This window comes from Magnolia sinica, chromosome 11 (assembly GCF_029962835.1).
Source record: "Magnolia sinica isolate HGM2019 chromosome 11, MsV1, whole genome shotgun sequence".
NCBI classification, from domain to species: domain Eukaryota; kingdom Viridiplantae; phylum Streptophyta; class Magnoliopsida; order Magnoliales; family Magnoliaceae; genus Magnolia; species Magnolia sinica.
Genome location: NC_080583.1, coordinates 55,495,825 through 55,512,649, shown reverse-complemented (window position 1 = coordinate 55,512,649; position 16,825 = coordinate 55,495,825). Strand labels below are relative to the sequence as shown.

Sequence of the window (16,825 nt, the reverse complement as noted above, 5' to 3'; positions counted from 1 at the left end):
AATTGAACAACTAGTGTTGAAAAATTCTTACAGGCCACCAATGTTTTGGATCAAGGTGATATTTGTGTTTTCCCTATGCATTGCATATCCACGCCGCCATCTATTTTTACATATTAGTTTAGGGCATGGTCCAAAAAATGAAGCAGATACAAGTTTCAAGTGGACCACGCTGTAAGAAATAGTGGTCCACCAATTAAGTTTATTTGCAGGTTGCCTTATATGGTCCCAAATGCTGCCTTATATGTACGGTCCCAAACAATGGTGCACCAATGAGGCTTCATGTGGATCACACTATACGAAACATGGTCCGAAAAAGTGGTGTTTAAACACCTTATCGTTGAAAACTTCCTGGGGCCCACCATGGTGTCTGTTTGACATCCAACCATTGATCAGGTCCACTGGATGTGGACATGGGCCAGGGCCCACTAGTGAGGTGGATCTGGAGTTCAAGTGGCCCCCACTACAGCAAGACAGTGGGAATGAATACTTACCATTGAAAACCTTCCTGGGCTCACCCTATTGTTATGAACGATGCAGATCTCATGCATTAGTGTGCACTAGTGTAGATCATACATGTTTTGGTACATTTATAAATGTTATGCATTCAATTTGAATATAGTTGCATTGTTCAATCAAACAACGAATGGCTTAGGACCCTATACAAATGAAACCTAATATGGGCATTTCTTTTTTGAGATATTATGATTTGAAAGTGTATATTAATGTCTTTTTTAACAATTCCTGAAGTTTCATTAAAAAATTCAACCATTTTCCTAACGTTTCCCCATGTTTCCCCATGTTTCCCAAAAAGCGCGATATATGATACAAACGATATATCCCGTGTGATAACCGATACATATCTGTATCCTAAGGGTGCGATACATAGCGCGATACCGATATTTCAAACACTGGTCCCAACCATTGTAAAACCAAAAAGAGGAATGTGTGGGGAACGAATGGTCTACGCCAGTTCGCTGTTTCAGCATACCAAAACAGACACTAACAAGTTACATCTCATGAAATCCAATCAAACCAACCCAGATAAGTAGATTAGATGGTTACAAGTTACAACCACACAGTCACTTTTTTGCTTTTTTATTTATAGCATTATTATTTCCATTTCATGCACAGATTATGTATCTTCATGAGACAAACCATGGGAAGTTGCACCAACATATAGAAACACCTTGCTTGCTTGTTTGAACAGTATCACCACCTGACCCAGTTAAAATGGTTTTCTCTGTGCTAGAATTTTTTTCAAGAATTTTATATGGACTACCAATTAGACTAATCTGCCTCCTTCAAACTAATTGCGCCATCTTTCTTAGGGATTAGGGTAATGAAGGGGAGGAGGGCACTACATCAGGAAGGCAACTATGTCGCACTTACCACTTCCCAAAAGACTTGGGAAAAGGCCAGAGGAAAGTTGTCCAATCCTGGGGCACTAATAAATCGAAAACGTGGCGTATGATAACCTCATATTAAAACATCCAAATAGTGGGGCACACTTTAGATGATTCATGAAACAATTTTTATATTGAATCACGGGTTTGAATACTCCAGTGATGATAGTTAATGGCGGTCAACATAAAACTAAATAAACAGTTCAAATTCAACATACAGATCTTCATAAAGCAAAGACTAAAATCAGTGAACAAATATCATTTTAGGCTTCTTTTTTTTCGAGAGAGAAAATATCATTTTAGGCTTATAAACTATCCATAGTGGTTTCCTTGATTTGGACAGGCTAATTTAAGTTATATATGTGTCACATCTACAAAAGCAAGTGTCCATGTATCATCCGTCATACACAGTGTTCGAAATAACGGTATCGCACAACATATCGCACCCTTGGGATACAAATACATATTGGTTATCGCACGGGATATATCATTTGTATCGCATAGTTTATCGCACTTTTTGGGAAACATGGGGAAACATTGGGAAAATGGTTGAATTTTTTAATGAAACTTTGGGGATTGTTAAAAAGGCCCTTAATACACACTTTTAAATCATAAAGTTTCAAAAAAGAAGTATACATAATAGATTTCCTTTGTATAGGGTCCTAAGCTATGCGTTGTCTGATTGAACTAAGACAACTATATTCAGTATCAACCCCATCCATCCGTTTTTCCATATCATTTCAGGACATTATCCAAAAAATAAAACAGATCCAATAATTAGGTAGACCATACCATAGGAAACAATGGTGATTGACCATTAGTGGGCCACAAAAGTTTTGGATCAAGCTAATAATAGTTTTTTCTCTTCATTCAAACCATAAAATTATCTGGTAAAATGGATGGACGGAGTGGATAAAATACATGAATTATAGTGGGCCCACAAAGTTTACAAAGTACACTGCTCACTAGGGGATCCACTTCCCACCACACTGGGAGTGGGGCGCTGATCGTACGCAGATTTCCTGCCAAGTTCCTTCGCTCGAAACCTAGGTGGGGCCCACTGTGATGTTTGTAAGAAATCCACCTCGTCCATTCGTTTTTTGAGATCATTTTAGCACTTGAGAGCAAAAATGAGCAGCATCCAAGACTAAAGTGGGCCGCACTAAAGGAAAAGGTGGGTAGGAAAATTGCTACCGTTGAAACCTCCCTGGGTCGACAGTCATGTTAACATGCCATCCATACCGTTCATAACGTTATTCCTACACGGATGAATTGAAAATACAAATATTAGTCTGATTCAAAACTTATGTGGCCCCACGAATATTTCAAGTGTGGATGTTCGATCCTCACATTTTTGGCACACTTGAGTATTAGATCCTACTCATTTTTTACTCCATGTCCTAAAATGATCTCACAAAACGGATAGACGAAGTGGATTCCTCACAAACATCATAGTAGGCCCCACTAAGATTTCAAGTGCAAGAACTTCCTGCGGAAGGCTTTAGCAGGAAATCCGTGTACGGCGCTGACGCTCCTCGAGCTCAAGTTGTGCAAACATTTCAGAGTTGCATGGCCCCACAATAATGTATTTATTATATCTACACCGTTCATGCATTTGGAGAGATCATTTTAGATCATGAACCCAAAAATGAGTCATATCCAAAGCTCAAGTGGACCACACCACAAATAGCAGTGGGGGACTGATTCTCACCATTAATACATTCGTAGGGCCCACCATAATGTTTATTTGCCATCCAATCTGTTGATTAGGTCACACAGACTTGGATGAAGAGGAAAAATAAATATCATATTGATCCAAAACTTCCGTGACCCCCAAAAGGGTTTCATTGGTAGACGTTCAATCTACCACTGCTGTTTGTAGTGTGGTCCAGTTGATCTTTGGATCTGTCTTATTTTTCGGCTAAAGCCTTACGAAGAGCTCGCCAAATGGACAAACGGTCTGGATATAACACATACCTCATAATGGGACCCACAGAACTTGGTGACGTCAACACATAGTTAGCTCGGTGGTGTACGGTACTCAATTTCGATAAAAAAAAGGCTCGAACGACCTTCATTTTTAAGCAGAGGGTTCCGGAAGCCGGAACCCTAAAATTTCTCCCAAATCTCATCGTATCGACAGGGATGTCTCCGGATTTCTCTCCAAAATCAGAGATTTTATTTGTGGTAACCTAGGAACGACGCTTCAATTCGAATGGCCCACCAAATGGAAGCTTCCGATCATGGCGCTCTTCTACAGGTACCGAAATCCACCCTCTAATTTTTTTTCCCGATTTTTTCGGATGATGACGTCGATGTCCGACAATAATGGAGAGGAAATCGCGCGATATCGTCGAAATATCGTGCGATATCAACGATATATCGGCCAATATCTAGATTTTGGGTTTTTTGGTATCTTCCAGGGGTTATCGCGAGTGTATCGTCTCACAGGGGTGCGATAACGATAATATCGGCCAATAGTATCGATATTTCGAACACTGGTCATACATACTCTGCCAGAGGATCAAATGAGTCCTTTAGTAGACTCTTGTAACTTTATACAATATAAAGGTTCAGTTTGAACAAGTGGGGCAATGGTTCAATGATCGAAACCGTCAATGCTTGTGGAACATAATCCGTCAGGCCAGAAGCTATTGGTTGGGAATTATTTGCCCTCTTGTTTTCTGGGTTGACTGTGAACTCTTGTTGTATTGGTCTCTTTGCTATTAATTTGATGATAGTTTATAATTAACTATCTATATTCAATAGTTTCTCCTTATAAAAGACATTTGAATTGGTGGGCCACTTCTGTGGCCCACCTAATGCTTAGTTTAGTGTAAGGATCGGCTCCGGGCTTTATTAAGATGAATTCAACCTAATGATCCATCTTAAATGAAGCCCTTATATGTCATTTGAAGTTTTATAGGGATTTACCTCTCCAAGCTTTGTCCGGTGTGAGTAATCCATTATAGGTTGTAAAACTCTACATGTGATCCAAACACAGACAACCGTTTACCTTTAAACAGTTTATAGCTTAAAGACAAACAAGACAGACTGTAAACACTTTACACCTTAACTCTTTCAGGTGTTAAGTGTTTACAACTCAAAACTTTACAATCATCCAGACAACCCTTAGGGGGCATTTGGATTGTAAGTTACGAAAGATAAGCTACTTATGCCTTAAGTAGCTCATCTAGATTTCTAGTTATTAAACTGAAGTGATTAAGTAACTTTAAATTAAAAAAAGCTACTGATAATTGATTATAAGCCAAACTCACTTATCTCGAATAAGTTACTTATCTACTATTGTAAGTAGAAAAGTTAACTTATTTGGTGGTATCCAAAACGGGCCCTTAGAGAATCCAAATGATCTGCATGAACAGCAACCAAAGGAGGCTAGGAACAGTAGCCGTAACAGTGATAAGTCGATAGCGGGCAAACAATAGAGCAAAAGTGATGTAGGATGAGTGAAACTAGCATAGGATGAATGATGTGAGATCAAACTATGTATCAATTTAAGCGTTCAACAAGTAAAATCAAGCACATCCACATTATAAGTTATGAAAATTCAGATTAACAACTCAATGGGCCTGGGCTATATCACATACACGGTGCATGAAAGTATAAAATATTACAAGAGAGGCCCACTTGGAAGTTGAGACTTCCAATCTAGCATAGGTAGGGCAACATTCACATGAATAAACAATGGCACTATAAAAATCAGATTTGGGGAAAATGGGTTTGTTTGAAAATCAGATTTTTTGAAGGAGGTTTTGGAAATCGAGAATCGAGGTTTGGGGATTGTTGGGAATTATGGACTTATGGTTTTAGGAAATTGGGGATTGCGGTTTTAGGTTTAAGAATGATGCTAGGGTTTGCAAAAGGGTGTAGAGGATGATGTAAGGAAAAAGATGATGCAAAAAACGAGGGGATAGGGCTGTCCGTAAGGATGGTTCGTACGGATGTGCGTGTGGGTTCGATGGATGGTTGGGTTTTGATGGGGAAAGGTTTAAAAAATGGATGTGGGATGAAAGGGTTTTGGTTTTAGAGGAGTCGTTGAAAAAGGGAGAAGAAGAAAAGTGAAGAGAGTTGTGCACCTTGTTGGAGAAGAGAAAGAGTAAGAAGAGAACTTTGGATAAGTCCACCACCAAGCAATCTTTTAGCCCTTCCACAAACCAATTGGAATGGAGGGTTTTCTCACAAACTCTAAAGGAAGATGAAGGAGGGCTTTTCTCAAGAGAGACAAGTCTTTTGTTTTCTTTTACTCCAAACACCAATAGGATTAAAAAAAAAAAATACACCTTGCTTATATATCAAAAATACCAAAATTATCATCCACTTTAAGTGTCCGGGCCCGTAATCCAAAATAAGCACACTAAAACACCTAAGTGCAATCCCAACCATCTAATAAATCCTAAAATAACCACACACAAAAACAAGAATAAAGCAAGATCAGGGCCCAAGGGGCCCAGATCTAGAAGATTTGGCGGCCCAATGGTCCGATCGACAAGATCCAATAGTTGGATCGACACAAAAATAAAAACTTATGACTAAAAATGTCTCCTAAGCAGCCCACATGCAACATCCCAATGTGGGTCTTCCTGGTGCATGTCCAATTCATGTGGGGTCTTCAAAGTGGTCCAACAAGCCCCATCTAGAACTCGTTTCCCATCCAAAGAGAGGGTTGCATTGATGTCGGTGGTCGCCTCTGGTATACTAGAGTAGGTCCTCTGATATCTCCATCAACTCTCACCGGCTGAAAAGAATTCGTCACTGGTGAAATAGAACTGTGGTAGTGCTCGAGGAGGTCAGGATCAATGTGTTGGAACTCTACCTCTGCAATCCAAGTGTTGTCTGACTCGGGCCTGGCCTTTCATTTCACAAGGTATTTTTGATATCCTCCATGGTGAGTAGAGACCGCTTGGTGGCCTAGAACATCCTCAATCTCTTCTTTCCGTCCAAGTAGTGATGGAAGAGAAAGCAAGAGGTGGGAAGCAGGGTCTGGCAAAGGCCATGGGCTAGGGCTGGGGCTGGGGTCGGGGTCAGGGACACCATCATGAGGGGTAAGATGATGCAGGGATCGTGATGAGGTCGATCACCGTCTTCCTCAAGGATAACTACTCCGAATCCACGAGGAAAAAGCAAGAAAATAGAAATAGTATTCATGAAATTTTGAAAATTGATTCATGAATGAAATAAACAAGTCTACAACCCCTTAAATAGGGATACCAAGCCTTGGAAGAAATTTCGGAATTAAACTACAACTAAAACTCCCTAAAATTCGCAACTTACTATAAATAGTAAATTTACTTTTTATAGTAAGTGTCCTATGTGGCTTAACCACATTATTCTCCTAATTATTCTAAGCACTTTTAATGTTGGACAAAACTCCTAAAGCCCAACCGATGAAGAGTTATAATCAAACTAAAACTTACTAAAAATAGAAAAAACGGAAATAAACATGGAATTCGACCGTCGATATGATGGAATCTCGCAAATTCGGCGTGGGCAACCCAGCATAGCAGGGTTGGTTGGCTAAAGTAGCTCGTCCTACCCCAAAATCACGTATGGTACGTCGAGTAACTCATTTCGGTTTGCAAGATGTGCCTGTTTTAAGGTTCTGACGGTCTTGATGACTTCTGCCTCCTATCGGGCCTTCTTTGATCCATCTTGGACATGAAAGTGTCTGCGACCCGCTCTACATCATAAGAGAAAGGTTTGCAGGAGAGTTATAAGATGGATGTGTGGGTCCGTCACAAGGCATAAGGTCCTCCACATTGAATGTGACAGTAATGCCCATGGTAGATGGAAGATCTACCACATATGCATTATGGCTCACTCTTGTCAAAATTTTGTATGGACCTGCACTGCGAGCATGCAATTTCCTCACAGTTCCCTGTGGGAATCATTCGGGCCTAATGCGGACCATGATGTAGTCGCCCACCTAAAACTCCTTAAAACTTACAATATGAATCTGCAGAGAGTTTATAATGTTGATTACTACTATTAATGTGCTTCCTGATCTCACCATGCAAATCATGAATATACCGTGCAAATGCGTCTGCAAACTCAGATGGCCTACATGAGACAGACATAGGTATGAGATCTAAAGGTGTTCTAGGCTTATACCCAAGTACTATCTTGAATGGAGTCATTCATGTGGATCTATTGATTGAACTATTATATGCAAACTCGGCTACGGGTAAAACTGCATCCCAGGTCCTAATATGGTCTTCCACCAGACATCGTAACAGATTCCCTAAGCTTTGATTAACAACTTTTGTTTGACCATCAGTCTAGGGATAGTATGTTTAAGAGAACTGCAACTTAGTTCCATCATGTGCCATAGAGTTTTCGAAAAATTACTAATAAATCGCACATCTCTATCTGACACAATGGTCTTCGACAAACCATGTAGACGAACAACCTCCCCAAAGAATATCTTAGCCACGTTAGTGGCATCAGACGTTTTAGAACATGGAAAGAAGTGGGCCATTCTCAAAAAATGGTCCACAACCACAAAGATGGAATCGTGCTTTTTTTATCGTCTACGGTAGCCCAAGCACGAAATCCATACTAACATCAACGCATGGGGTGTGGGGAACTGGCAAATGAGTATATAATCATGTATTCTGCTTTCTTTGCTTTGCCAGCTGACAAGTCATACATTGCCCTACAATGTTAGCCACGTCTCGCTTGAGACTTGGCCAATAGAAACGCTCCTCTACAAGGGCAATAGTTTATCACGCGCAAAATGACCAACTATCCCTTTAACATGAAACTCCCAAACAAGAAAGTCACGGAGGGACGTACGGGATATACACAATCTATTGCCTCTAAACAAAACCCATTAACCAAGACAAACTACTACCCTAGACTAACCACCTAACAACGATGTGTACACCTCTGCAAAATCTAGACAACTAGGATAATCTTCCTTTAATCGATCAAACCCAGTGACTTCTACGATCATTGATTGGAGTAATGCAACCCTAAGACTCGGTGATCGGTAGGTTTATTCTCAACCCCGGCCTTGTGCTCATGGATATGATTATTGGTGTCCTATCGGCCGATATGGTCGTATCATATCTATATCGGCACAAGCCGATATGCGATACGGGGTCATATCGGCCCGATATGAATACAAACCAATACGCCCATAAAATCCCATATTTGAAATATTATTTTTTCACTCATGCCTCCTGTTCTTCTTTTCATTTAAACCATGGAAGAATCTTAAAAACTCATTTTAGGCTAGATCTAAACCTATTTTGGGATCAAAACAAATGATTTGAATGAGATTCGACAAATTGAAACGAAGTAGACCATTACGGGAAAAATCGAAAAGAATGGTAAACCTTCCCTTGCTTTTTTATATTTTCATCTTCTTTTTGTTATATTTCGAATGTAAGAGGCCATTATTTACCAAACCATCTTTTATTTGTGTTCAATTAGGGCCCATTCAATTGACCTTCAACGAACAACATTCTCATCAAAGAATGGTCCGATACATCATTGAATACATGGTCAAAACACATACAAAAAAAAAAAAAAGATTCTTGGATATCTCATTTTCCCCTATTTTTCTAATATTTTCCATTTTTTTTTTTACTTCGAAAAAAAAAAAAAAAATCTAAACGATCCAGGTTGATACAGGCCGATACTGATACACGACATCGTATCATATTATTTTCCGTTGGGCCGATATGCCGACCGATACCGACATTCAGAACCATGTTTGTGCTTCAACACAAAAGTGTACTCCTAAAGAAACTTGACCCACTTGGCATGCCTTAGGTTCAACTTCTTTTGGGAGTCAAGGTAACGCAAAGCCTCATGATCAAAGAATAAGACGAACTCTTACAATAACTAATGCAGGGACATGTGATGACCTAATCCTAAATGCATGTATAATTAGGTTAAAGAATATTCAAATAAATACACCAATTAACTAATTGTTTCCAGTCAAATGGATTAAGTAAATTTCAAAACAAAGATGAGGTAATTCCGTCAAGATTATGCCCCTTAGCATAAAATCGTGTAAATAGTAAAAAGGGAGGAACTAGGGATATTAGGATATCCCAGATCTAGCATAAGTCAGTCCACAGTCAAGTTTGGATCTGATCCTACTGACTAACCATCCTTCTTTTTTGTTCAAACTAGAATGGGGATATCCAGAGAGGAACAAAAGGGGAGAAGAATGAAGAGTTTGAGGAAGGCACAGGTCCTTTTGTCGTCAAAAGAAAAGGAAGATGATTCTTACCTTTTCCTGCACCTCAAAGATCTAGAAAGAAAGAAACCTTAAATCGGAGTGGAATCCTCAACACCCAAGGGCCAATCATGAAACCCCAATCTCTTGAATAAAGAGGAAGAAAAGAAACGAATTTCTATTCATTCAATAATAATCAAAATAGGGTTTCTCACAACGTATATATAAGCTATGAAAAAAGTAAAAGTACACTAAGGCGCCTGAAAACAAGAAAATTAACAAAAAAGACAAAGTAAAGAAAGTGCAATAAAGCCCCTGAAATAAGGAAAAGAACAAAAAAGCCTAAAACTAAAACACCCGTGTGGTAGGGTGTGAAATTCGTCCCATGGATCTATAGTCAGAGTGTGGTCATGCCGCTCCTGTACTCGTAGCACGTCAGAAAATGGGTCCAATGGACCCAACGTCTGTCCACATCAACTCCTTCGCTCTAGTACTCTGTCGGCGACACCTCCTCCTCTGGTACACTCTAAAGGGTGCCCCACTGATGTCCGCATCAATAACAAATAATGTCATTAATTGTGCAAAGACTGCACTACTGCATAAAATTCCTTGTCATAGGTAAAATACTTTTTCGCTTCACTCAGTTTCTCACTAAAGAAAGCGACAGGGTGTCATTCTTGACTAAGCACTCCTATACCTACGCCAGACACATCACATGCAACCTCAAAAACCTTGGAAAATCCAAACGTCGCATGGAGCTTGTCATCCTGACTTTAATCTCCTTGAACACCCAAGAGGCTGCTTTAGTCCATTAGAACTCTTCTTTCTTTATGCAATCAGTAATACGAGCCATAATAGAACTAAACCCACTAATGAACTGCCTATAAAAGGTGGCCAAGCTATGAAAGCTACACACCTCATGAATATTGCGCGGCTCAGGCCAATTGACTATAGCATTGACCTTCTCAGGATCCACATACATGCCTTCAAATGACACGATAAAACCTAAAAAGGTGACACTATTGGACAGAAACAAACACTTCTTGGGGGTGGCATACAACTTATTTGCCCTAAGGATCCCACACACTTGCCTCATATGGTGGAGATGTTATTCCTTAGTCATGCTATAGATAAGGATGTCGTCAAAGTACACGATTAGAAAGTTCCCCATGAAGGGTCTCAACACCCGGGTCATCACCCCCATAAATGTACTCGAGGCATTGGTCAACCTAAAAGGCATGACTAGTCACTCATACAGCCCAAAAGGCATAACTAGTCACTCATACAGCCCATCCTTCATTTTGAAAGCAGTCTTCTATTCATCACCTAGCAAATGTGAATCTAGTGATACCGACTTTTGAGGTCTATTTTAGAGAAGATGGTAGCATTGGCCATCATGTCCAACATATCGTCAAGACGCGGTATGGGAAACCGGTACTTGACGGTAATCTTATTGATGGCCTTACAATCCACACACATGCGCCGCGTGCCATCTTGGTTGGGCGTCAGAAGGACGGGAACAGCACATGGGTTCATGCTCTCCTGAATGAACTTTTTTTACAGAAGCTCATCAACTTGCTTTTTGAGTTTCGCATGCTATACTGGGTTCATTCTGTAATAAGGAAGGTTTGAGAGAGTCAACTTAGGGACAAGATCAACGACATGTTGAATGTCCCTCATAGGTGGAAGTTCATCTGGGAGATCATCAGGAAAAACATCTCTAAACTCATACATCACCGAAATCACATCACGGTAAACTAATATGGGGCATAGCCGCTCTATCCACAAGGGTATACACCTCCGAATCCGATCTAGTCTCTTTCTCGAACTCTTTCTCATTAATAATATGAAGAGACTTATGCTTGGACCTCCTCGAAGTACCGGGATGACCCTTCTTGGTGGCCTCCTTTTCTGGAGTGTTCTTGGGTGGTAGGGGGGCTCAATCTAATTTTCTTGCCCTCAAACATGAACGTTTGTATATTCAAGTGACCAAATATTATAACATCCAAATCAAACAACTAGGGCCTACCTAAGATGATGTGGCCGACATCCATGGGAACCACATCGCACCACAACGAATCCTTATATGACCCAAACTGGATGGGGATAAGACACTGTTGTGAAACCGTAATAGAGAACTCATCAACCCACGACACTATGTAGGGCTGAGGGTGAGACTCAGATTTCAAGCCCAGTCGACTAGCGGTGATGGTAAAGACCATGTTGGCACAGCTGTCACTGTCCACAATCACTATACAATTCTTTTCTCCATACTTGGCATAAGTGTAAAAGATCATGTTCCTGCATCAATCATCATTTTCTTTAGCCTGGGCAAAGGTGCATCTGACAACTACGAGTGTTAGGGTCTCCTGCTCATCGAACTCCTCATCACTAGCACCAATGTCAGGCTCATGTTCCTCTACATTGCAATCGCTCCAGGCATCCTCATCTATGTCATCTATCATAAGAGCTAAACCTCTTTCTTTGTTCGGCCATTCCTTTGCTAGGTGACCATAGTTATTACAACGGTAACACTGCATGTACTCACTTCCCTTCGAACTAGTGTTGGCTAGACTCTTACCTTTAACATCTTTGTTATAGATGGGAGCACTAGTTGGGGGCTTAATCTGGCTTCCAGGGTTAGGTTTAGCTCGCTGAGGAGTAACCTTGCCACTAGAATCCCTAGCCCCAAACTGATACATGATTGGTTGCACTAGGTATCACTCTAGCTCATCTACCTTAAGGTAGGTCTCCTTTAGTGTATGAACATCACAAGGGATGAGCTCACGCCTAATGTCAGCCCGAAGGCCCATCCTAAAACGAGTCAGAGTCACTGAAGGGTGCTCATCAATGTCACATCACATCATATATTCCTCAAAACTTGGTGATGTAATCTATGACAGGCATCGACCCTTGTCTCAAGGACTGCCACTGGTCCAAAAGACACTCACGGTAGGAAAGTGGGAGATATTTTTCTCCAAGGACCTATTTCATCTCAACCCATGATGTATTGGGCTCATCTCCACACCACTCAGCCTTCCGTTTCATATTGGTCTAGAATAGCTTAGTTTGACTTATCAACTTCATCCATGGGAACCACATCGCACCACAACGAATCCTTATATGACCCAAACTGGATGGGGATAAGACACTGTTGTGAAACCGTAATAGAGAACTCATCAACCCACGACACTATGTAGGGCTGAGGGTGAGACTCAGATTTCAAGCCCAGTCGACTAGCGGTGATGGTAAAGACCATGTTGGCACAGCTGTCACTGTCCACAATCACTTTACAATTCTTTTCTCCACACTTGGCATAAGTGTAAAAGATCATGTTCCTGCACCAATCATCATTTTCTTTAGCCTGGGCAAAGGTGCATCTGACAACTACGAGTGTTAGGGTCTCCTGCTCATAGAACTCCTCATCACTAGCACCAATGTCAGGCTCATGTTCCTCTACATTGCAATCGCTCCAGGCATCCTCATCTATGTCATCTATCATAAGAGCTAAACCTCTTTCTTTGCTCGGCCATTCCTTTGCGAGGTGACCATAGTTATTACAACGGTAACACTGCATGTACTCACTTCCCTTCGAACTAGTGTTGGCTAGACTCTTACCTTTAACATCTTTGTTATAGATGGGAGCACTAGTTGGGGGCTTAGTCTGGCTTCTAGGGTTAGGTTTAGCTCGCTGAGGAGTAACCTTGCCACTAGAATCCCTAGCCCCAAACCGATACATGATTGGTTGCACTAGGTATCACTCAAGCTCATCTACCTTAAGGTAGGTCTCCTTTAGTGTATGAACATCACAAGGGATGAGCTCACGCCTAATGTCAGCCCGAAGGCCCATCCTAAAACGAGTCAGAGTCACTGAAGGGTGCTCATCAATGTCACATCACATCATATATTCCTCAAAACTTGGTGATGTAATCCGTGACAGGCATCGACCCTTGTCTCAAGGACTACCACTGGTCCAAAAGACACTCACGGTAGGAAAGCGGGAGATATTTTTCTCTAAGGACCTATTTCATCTCAACCCATGATGTATTGGGCTCATCTCCACACCACTCAGCCTTCCGTTTCGTATTGGTCCAGAATAGCTTAGTTTGACTTATCAACTTCATCTTTACGAACATCACTCGACAACGATCTGACATATCATGCCACTCAAAGAAGTGGTCCATTTCAGCTAGCCAATCAAGGAAATCCTTCAGGTTCAAGTGGCCATCAAAGCCGGGAGCATCGACTTTGACGCTCTTCATAACCCTATCCTCAAGGTTGTAATGATCTTGCGACTCTCTACGGGGCGCATGAGGTGTGCGGTCCTACATGACCCACTCCATGACCAAAGTTCCTATTATGACTCGTAATGGGTTTTATTAGGACTAGACCCTATTCAACTGGGTCCTCATCTGTTGGCTATCCTGCCTGAGACTGGTGGTCTTCCTTAGTGATAGCCTCTAGCCGCGTGATACGATGGTTACTGATAGTCAATTTTACGGCAATGGTCCTATTGTGAGTCTCAATGGCCGTCAGACGGCGGTTAATCTTTTTGAGAGCCTTGGCAATCTAATCCGGGTTCATGGTAGGGAATAGACCAAAACCACAACCTGTTCGTGTTTGCATACACTAAACGACCCTAAGGAAAGACAATCCAGACTCTATAAGGACTATATTATGAATGCAATGCAAAATTTAGATTTGACACCACCTAAATGTGACACTAAAAAAAATCAGATTTGATGGTGCTCAATGAGATACTAATCTAGGCATGTAATGGGGTGCTTGTAGATTCTAAATGCATCTAACAACTCTCGGTTCGAATGGGGAACACTAACCTACGCTAGAACCTCACTCTAATACCAAATTTGATGTAGACGAGTGAAACTAGCCTAGGATGAATGATGTGAGATCAAACTACATATCAATTTAAGCGTTTAACAAGTAAAATCAAGCACATCCACATTATAAGTTATGAAAATTCAGATTAACCACTCAATGGACCTAGGCTATCACATACACTGTGCATGAAAGTATAAAATATCACAAGAGTGGCCCGCTTGAAAGTTGGGACTTCCAATCTAGCATAGGTAGGGCAACATTCACATGAATAAACATTGGCACTATAAAAATCAGATATAGGGAAAATGGGTTTGTTTGAAAATCGGATTTTTTGAAGGAGGTTTTGGGCATCGGGAGTCAAGGTTTAGGGATTTTGGGAATTTGAGACTTACGGATTTAGGGACTTAAGAGTTTTAGGAAATTGGGGATTACGGTTTTAGGTTTAAGATTGACGCTAGGGTGAGCAAAAGGGTATAGAGGATGATGTAAGGAGAAGGAAGATGTAAAAATACAAGGGGATAGGGTTGTCCATATGGACGGACGTGTAGGTTCGATGGATGATTGGGTTTTGATGGATAAAGGTTTTTAAAAAAAATGGATGTGGGATGAAAAGGTTTTGGTTTTAGAGGAGTTGTTGAAAAAGGAAGAAGAAGAAAAGTGAAGAGAGTTGTGTACCTTGTTGGAGAAGAGAAAGAGTAAGAAGAGAACTTTGGAGGAGTCCACCACCAAGCAATCTTCTAGTCCTTCCACAATCCGATTGGAAGGGAGGGTTTTCTCACAAATCCTAAAAGAAGATGAAGAACAGTTTTTCTCAAGAGAGACCAGCTTTTTGTTTTCTTTACTCCAAGCACCATTAGGGTTGGGCGTCCCCCCCTCTTGCTTCTATATCAAAAATACCAAAATTTACAAAATTGTCATCTACGTAAGAATTATGGCCCATAATCCAAAACAAGCACACTAAAACACCTAAGTGCAATCTCAACTATCTAATAAATCCTAAAATAACAAAAATTAAAAAAAACAAAAATAAAAACAAAAATAAAAAAACAAAAATAAAGAAAGATCCTCTTGGGGCCCGATGTCTCAATCAACAAGATCCAACAGTCTGATTGACACGAAAATAAAAACCTATGACTAAAACTCTTAAGCAGCCCACATGCATCATCCCAATCTGGGGTCACGTCCAATGCATGTGAGGTCTTCAAAGTGGTCCGACGGGCCCCATCCAGAACTTGTTTCCCATCCACGTAGAGGGTTGGGCTGATGTCGGTGGTCGCCTCCACCTCTGGTATACTCAAGTAGGCCCTCTGATGTCCCCATCAAAAAGTCCCCAAATTTCATAACCCAAAGCCATGAGAAAATGAAAATCCCCAAAGTGCATAAACGCGAAGAAAGTGGAAAACAAAAGGGCCTGTGATGCTAATGATCAATGTAATGAAGGGCATTTCGGTTTTTCGCATCGCCTGATTGCATGAAAAATGAAAGATGCCAGGGAGGAAAGGGGCAGAGTAGGGAACTATAACTCAATAATCTTACAGAAGTATGTAATGAAAGAAGACACCCTTGATGGAAAGACATGCAGAAGCTTGTGTGCCTGAAGAAGATGGTAGAGAGAGAGGGAGAACGAGATCGAACGGGTGAGATAGACCTTGTAAGATTGAGCTAAGATGGATGATAAGAGGGAAGGGACTCAGAGGAGAGGAGGCCGGCCTCTCTCTTCGTCACAGCGATTGATGGAGGGAAGGGTGGGGAAATGGGAAGGCGATGAATGGAAATTCCACACGAGTAATAGAAATATCTATTTCTATTTCTATTTTCTTTTATGAAAATAAAGAAGAGGACCCTCTCTCTGTTGGGAAAAAAATATAAAGAAAAAAAAATAAAAAAATAAAGAGGTTGGGGTTGGGGTGGCGCTGACCAATTAGGCAGGAGAAACCGATTGCCCGTGGAGAATCCGCTGTAATACATGTGTCGCTTCCTCTCTCTCTGGAGAGTTGCCCCCTTCTCTTCTGTATTACATGTTTGTTTCTTCCGCCCGGGAGATCAACATTGCACATCTGTTTCCTACGCCGTTGTCACCCAACCCTTCCATCCATCCATTCTCCTTTTTTATTTTTTCTGACACGCGCGTTCGAGTGGGATGTAGCAAGCCCCTGTTAAGGACCGCGGATTGCATACTGACACTGGCCACCGCGACTCCGTACTGAACGGCGCTATGTGGGCTCCACCATGGTATTTGTATTTTATCCACGCCGTCCTCAGATCTGATTTGGTGACTGTTTGCCCTTTGAAATGGCCCAGAGTCTTAAATGATACAACTCAAGTTGTTTTTACAATCAGCCCCGCGTGACTTTGATAAATTGACTGCGTT

The 16,825-nt window shown here is 41.1% G+C and overlaps 1 protein-coding gene across 2 annotated transcripts in view; it reads right to left on the bottom strand.

The window, feature by feature from the left end:
* LOC131219159 (probable E3 ubiquitin-protein ligase HIP1) overlaps positions 1-16,603 on the bottom strand; it is a 44,532-nt gene extending 27,929 nt beyond the window's left edge. Inside the window, exon 1 of one of the 2 annotated variants that reach the window (XM_058214177.1) lies at positions 16,373-16,603. The gene's annotated coding sequence lies outside the window, so the exon portion shown is untranslated. Of the gene's footprint in view, positions 1-15,990; positions 16,241-16,372 lie in introns of those variants that run through there. The other variant, XM_058214178.1, reaches the window with a different exon arrangement.
* Between the last annotated feature and the right edge of the window lie 222 nt (positions 16,604-16,825).